General features: G+C 42.1%; 1 pseudogene; it reads left to right on the plus strand.

Moving 5' to 3' along the window:
- The window catches only part of LOC126991548 (peroxidasin-like), a 13,491-nt pseudogene extending 10,056 nt beyond the window's left edge, over window positions 1-3,435 (plus strand).
- Window positions 3,436-5,957: the final 2,522 nt, after the last annotated feature.

The following is a 5,957-nucleotide window of genomic DNA, read 5'->3' on the forward strand; positions in this document are numbered from 1 at the left end:
TGAGCACTTCTTCAACCCAGACCTGCTCTACCAGCCGGGAATGCTCGACGAAATTATCCGAGGGCTCACAACTGTCTCCATGGAAACGCTTGACCAGTTCTTGACGGATGAAGTCACGAACCATCTATTCGAGGACAAGAAGAGGCCGTTCTCTGGGCTTGACCTTGCATCACTGAATATCCAGAGAGGTCGCGATCATGTACTACAACCTTATAATGAGTACCGAGCGCTGTGTAACCTTACGCGAGCGAGAAGCTTTGATGACCTACACCGGGAAATCGCACTGCCGGTCATTGAGCGTATGAGGCGGACGTACGCACGTGTCGACGATACTGACCTCTTCACTGGCGGCCTAATCGAAACGCCACTCCACGGAGGACTCGTAGGACCCACCTTCGGCTGTATCCTTGGCATCCAGTTCGGAAATCTTCGGAAGTGTGACCGCCTCTGGTAGGAAAATTCTGACCCCTTGGTACGATTCACCGACCCACAGCTGACGGAGATAAGGAAGGTGAGTCTCGGGCGAAGGGAAATCATATATGTAATTTTTTTCTCTTTTCTTATTTTCTTGGTATTCTCTCTCTCTCTCTCTCTCTCTCTCTCTCTCTACTTCATTTCTCTCTCCTCTTCCTCCTCTCTCTCTCTCTCCTGAGGTGAGTCTCGGTCAAATCGTATACGTAATTTTTTTTTCTTTTTTCTTATTTTCTTGGTATTCTCCTTCCTTTTTCAACTTTTCTTCATTTCTTTCCTTACCTTCTCTTCCTCCCTCTCTTCTTCCTCTCTCTCTCCCTCCTTTCCTCCTCCTCCTCCTCCTCCTCCTCTCAAGTCCACTAATACTGAAGCACACATAATCTATCAAACACATTCTAGCAGGCATTTTAAATCACTATGTTGTTATGAGTGAGTTTATCCATGCAAAGTCTATCAATAAGTTCTAAGTCCTTTCCTTCCTTATTATAGTGTGAGTGTATGTGTGTTAATATGTCTACTAAATCTCTATGTTAGTGTGAGTTTTTTCCTTGCAAAGTCTATCAATAAGTTCTAAGTCATTTCCTTCCTTATATAGTGTGAGTGTGTGTATTAATAAGTATACTAAATCTCTATGTAAGTCTGAATGAGTGTTTTCTACCAGTCTGTCAATAAGTTCTTTGCTTGTGTCGTAAGTAAGAATTCTAACGTGTGTAATTCTTGCAGGTCACGCTTGCCAAGATGCTCTGCGATAACTGTGATAATGTGGAGAGTGAGCAGCGGTCCGTCTTTGACCTTCCTGACCCCTTCCTGTAAGTGAGACTGTTTGGGGGTTAGGTCAATATTGTTAAAGGTCACAGGCTCACATTACAACTGTTTCCCAAGGCCACAGAGAAGATTATCTGGGTTTTCTTGGGTGTTTTTTCCGTTCAATGTGCAGAAGTCAGGTAAAACTTATATATATTTGACTAGGCTTTCGTATGAGTTGTAGGCATTTTCAGGGGTATTTTTATGACCCCAGGGGTAGTTTGAACCTTCCTCTGTACCATGAATCTGAGAAACATATCTGACAAGACTTTCATAGGAGTTTGGGGCATTTCAGGGGGTAGTTTTATGACCCTGGTGGTAGTTTGAACCTTCATCTGTACTGTGAACCTAAGAAATATATTTGACAAAACTTTCCTAGGAGTTCAGGGCATTTCCAGGGGTAGTTTCATGACCCTGGTAGTAGTATGAACCTCCATCTGTACTGTGAACCTAAGAAAACATATATTTGACAAGGCTTTCATAGGAGATTTGGGCACTTCCAGGGGTAGTTTTATGACCCCAGTGGTAGTTTGACCCTTCCTCTGTACCAAGAACCTAAGAACACGCATATTTGACTAGGCTTTCATACGAGTTCAGGGCATTTCCAGGGGGAGTTTTATGACCCCAGTGGTAGTTTGACCCTTTCTCTGTACCAGGAACCCCAAAACACAGACATGAGAACCCAGTTAACCTCATTTTTGACCTCTGGAAATTGTCAACATGGGAGGCGGAAACTTCTCATCACACCAACCAGACACAGTGATGATCCCATTGATGTTTCAGGAACCCTCGTGTGTCCTGCCGTAACCTGCCGGGGATCAACCCGGAGCTGTGGAAGGAGCGCGTGTCATGTGGGGTCAGCAAGACTGATATTGAAATCGGGGCAGCCGAGCGCATATCACCCTGTGTCATGTGCACCTGTACCAAGGAAGGGGTGAGTGATGTGTGTTTTCCTTGCTATAGGGGGGTGAGGAAGGGGTGACAAGAGTGAAGGGGTGAGAGATATGTGTTTGTCATTGCTATAGGGGGGTGAGGAAGGGTGACAAGAGTGAAGGGGTGAGAGATATGTGTTTGTCCTTGCTATAGGGGGGTGAGGAAGGGTGACAAGAGTGAAGGGGTGAGTGATGTGTGGGGGGTGAGGAAGGGGTGAGAGATATGTGTTTGTCCTTGCTATAGTTAGCCTGTTCTCACGCCAAGCATCTGCTAGTGAAGTCTTTCTCCTCGGGTGCACCTTCTGAAAGCCCCGGTCCATGGTCAGATGTTTCCGTACAGTGCCACTATTCATATCAAAAGTTACCCTGTTCTCACGCCAAGCATCTTTCTTTCTCTTTAAACATGATATTATTGTACCGTGTGAGGACCCAGCAGCCTCCTGGTACTGAAGGGAAGTGTGTGGTGTGCTGTATAGGTTAAGTATATGCGGTTACGGGTATGTGGTACCTAACATTGGGACCTGTTTGGGTGAGCTACGAGTACGGATCTTTGCTCTCTATCTCCAGAGTGTGTGTAGTCCACTGTAAGTCAGATTATACTGCTTACTTTACCAGGAATTACCTTCTGAATAAAGCCTCTATTCTTGAACTTAATGACGCCGCAGTTTGCTTGTTTGAAAAGCTGTTATGACTGTTTCCCAAGGCCACAGAAGGCTAACCGGGTTTTCATGGGTGGTTTAACCGTTCATTGTGCAGAGGGAGTGTAAAACTCACCAGATCAAAGCAACTAGATATATCACCTTACGGCTCAATAACATCTTGAAAACGAAAAAAAAATGCTGTAACTTGCTTTAAAAGTAGCCTGAAAAATGTACCTAAGTCAATTATATCTAAAAAAGTGTCCGGAGATTAGCTAAATGGGTTTGGGGCAAGATAAAGTCATAGGTGTGGCCCTTAAGTTTATTATAAGACTTCATAGTACAGATACAGTTCACATCTTCCGTGACTGGCTTACAGCAGAGTCCACAGAGAAAAGTACAAGTCATCAGAGTTGACTAACACGATTTCTTTCCCTCGGCAGAATTGAATGGCTGAACGGACATCTCTGGCGTCTTGGTCTGCCTGCGGCACACTGCACACTCTGGAAGAAAGAACACCAAGATGTCAAGTTCCTGCAGAATCAGCCTCTTAGTGAAGAAAATGTGCTTTATTTATTTAATAAATAATTGACAAAAAAAATAATTTTGTATTTATTTTAGAAAACTATATGGCTCACTTTTGCAATACTATGCAATAAGTATATCATGCAATAAGCCATAAATATATATATATATATATATATATATATAAATATATATATATATATATATATATATATATATATATATATATATATATATATATATATATATATATATATATATATATATATATATATATATATATATATATATATATATATATATATATATATATATATATATATATATATATATATATATATATATATATATATATATATATATATATATATATATATATACTTATTGCATAGTATTGCAATATATATACAATTCCTTACACAGTGAGTGAGTGGAACATGATATATATTCACAGCGTGGTCTTAAAGATAGCTATAGACAGTAGCAGGCACCAGTATGACGTTCCTGGGAGTGTATATGAACCCAATTCCTTACACAGTGAGTGAGTGAGTGAGTGAGCCATGACCAGGAACATGATATATATTCACAGCGTGGTCATAAACATAGCTATAGACAGTAGCAGGCACCAGTATGACCTTCCTGGGAATGTATATGAACCCAATTCCTTACACAGTGAGTGAGTAAGTGAGTGAGCCATGACCAGGAACATGATATATATTCACAGCGTGGTCTTAAACATAGCTATAGACAGTAGCAGGCACCAGTTTGACGTTCCTGGGAGTGTATATGAACCCAATTCCTTACACAGTGAGTGAGTGAGTGAGTGAGCCATGACCAGGAACATGATATATATTCACAGCATGGTCTTAAACATAGCTATAGACAGCAGCAGGCAAAAACAAACATCCCAATGTAAGTCCCCCTGCAGGTGGTCGTGGCCTGTTTGGGGTTTGATTCTCTTGCACCATCTGTACAAGCATCAGTAATAGCCTTGAAGGTGGGTATTCCAGTGCTTGGCTGGGTTTAGTGTTGCTGTGCTGAGAAGACTGAAGGTGAAGGCTGTAAGGCATAGACCAACTCACTTAGTGTGTAGGTGGTGGAGCCAGTGACCCAGAAAGAGATGCACAACCTGCCCCTCATAATCACAGCCTGATGTATGCATACATAACCTACCCTGGGTACACCTATAGGCTGGATGGCACACCCAGCCAAAATGTACTGTTAGGTAAGTTGGCCCCAGTGTTGCCTTATTCTGTCCCTGAGTGGTCTGCCCTCCCTGTATAAAGCCTGGCAGGTCACTCAAATGGGTACAGGTGCTAGGGCACGCCTGCTAATCCCGGGTCAAGGACTTTCTTTTCTGGTTTTACAACTAAAATAATTTACTCATGTCCCAGCATACAGTACTAACTGGGTGTTGCAATTATTACAGGCTTGAAGAAAAAGGCAAATAAGAGGAAGAGGAGAAGAAGAAGAGGAGGAGGAGGTAAGTTTTAATTTTTCCTCACTCTTAGGAATGGTCTCTCTCTCTCTCTCTCTCTCTGCTCAAGTTAGTGGCAATGTAGACCCCACAAGACCAGCACAAAGTCATCCTTATCCTTAACGGGGAGGGCCTCTGTCATCGTCAAATAGCACAGCCGACTGGTGTGTCCATCTCTAACATATGAATGGGTCTGCAGACATGTGGCCACAGGCTCCACTAGTGACAGGCCTCAAAGCCTTGCAGCAGAGTTTTAAAAGTGTAATCACAGGAGGGGTGCATACACTCATTATTAAACAGATACCTATCATCGTCATATATCGTATAGCTATCCATGCTGGTGTAGTATGTGTTTTACGTATTAATTTTGGCAGATATTATAATTCTGTATACTTTTACCGGTAATTATGCTTCTATACCACCACCTATCATTGACTCAATTAAATAAGGATGAGGTCAGCCCCAGCATTTAAACTGCCCGAGAATGGTCCATGTTATTAAGGATGTACCAATACCAAAATTTTTACCGATACCGATACCCCAATATTTGACTGATACCTATACTTGTGCAATAATTTTTTTATACAATAATTCCAGCAGCTAAAAGGCAATATCAAATGTTAATAAAAAAAAACACTACTCATTGTTCCCCCATAGAAGGGAAGAAAAAAGAAAGTACATTAGTACTCTTAAAATGTGCCGATACCACCCATAGCGATACATCCCTACATGTTATCAAAGGTTTCTGCACCCAAGCACACACACACACACACACACACACACACCCACTTAACATGGCTTTGGTAGGAGTTGTGGGCCTTTCCATGGCTAGTGTTTTGACCCTGGTGGGAGTCTGACAAGGCTTCTGTACCCATAACTCTAAAAACTCCTGAGAACACATTTTCCTCTTTTTTGGCATTTAGTCGGAAGCGTCTCAGAATAGCGATCAATGTCCTGAGTGGAATGGCTGACAAAATAATTGCATCCACACCACAGTCTCATAATAACTGTCAATAATCTCTGTAATGCATTGAGGACCTAATGTCAGTGACTCGGAGCTGAGTTAGTTAGCACCAGAATGACATCTTGCATACGAACAAGCACCCTTAC

Source organism: Eriocheir sinensis, unplaced genomic scaffold (genome assembly GCF_024679095.1).
Source record: "Eriocheir sinensis breed Jianghai 21 unplaced genomic scaffold, ASM2467909v1 Scaffold3, whole genome shotgun sequence".
Classification (NCBI taxonomy): domain Eukaryota; kingdom Metazoa; phylum Arthropoda; class Malacostraca; order Decapoda; family Varunidae; genus Eriocheir; species Eriocheir sinensis.